We start from the raw sequence: 452 nt of genomic DNA, 5'->3' as shown, positions 1-452 counted from the left end.
GTTGTCTGTCTGCTGGCAATGGAACAAGAGTGTAAAGGTTATGGTGCTGGATGTGAAGACCTGTGGTAAACAAGCCAACACTCAGCGCATCCGTCTGCACTCAAAGGGTCAGTGCATCAATAACTCGCCATGAAAAAAATCTGTCTTCACTGAAACATCTGCAGACCTCATCACATGATAATAAAATAGGGTTATAGAAGATAAATTTTAAGTCGAATTACTTCTAATGCAGGGAATGGGTCTTTTCCACCACTGCCTACCAATTTTCTTATTCTCTTTGATCACCCCGTCCATATCTCTGACAGAGAAGGGGAAAGAACCAGAAAAAGATTTGCTTTAACTCGTTTAAAAAAATAATTTGATGGAAATTATGCGTGTGCATCATAAATGGATATAGTTTTTTTAAATGTTCCCAGAGTCGCATAGATGTGAACCAGCTCTGAATTCAGGCA

This window comes from Excalfactoria chinensis, chromosome 2 (genome assembly GCF_039878825.1).
Source record: "Excalfactoria chinensis isolate bCotChi1 chromosome 2, bCotChi1.hap2, whole genome shotgun sequence".
NCBI lineage: Eukaryota > Metazoa > Chordata > Aves > Galliformes > Phasianidae > Excalfactoria > Excalfactoria chinensis.
Note: the sequence above shows the minus strand (reverse complement) of the source record.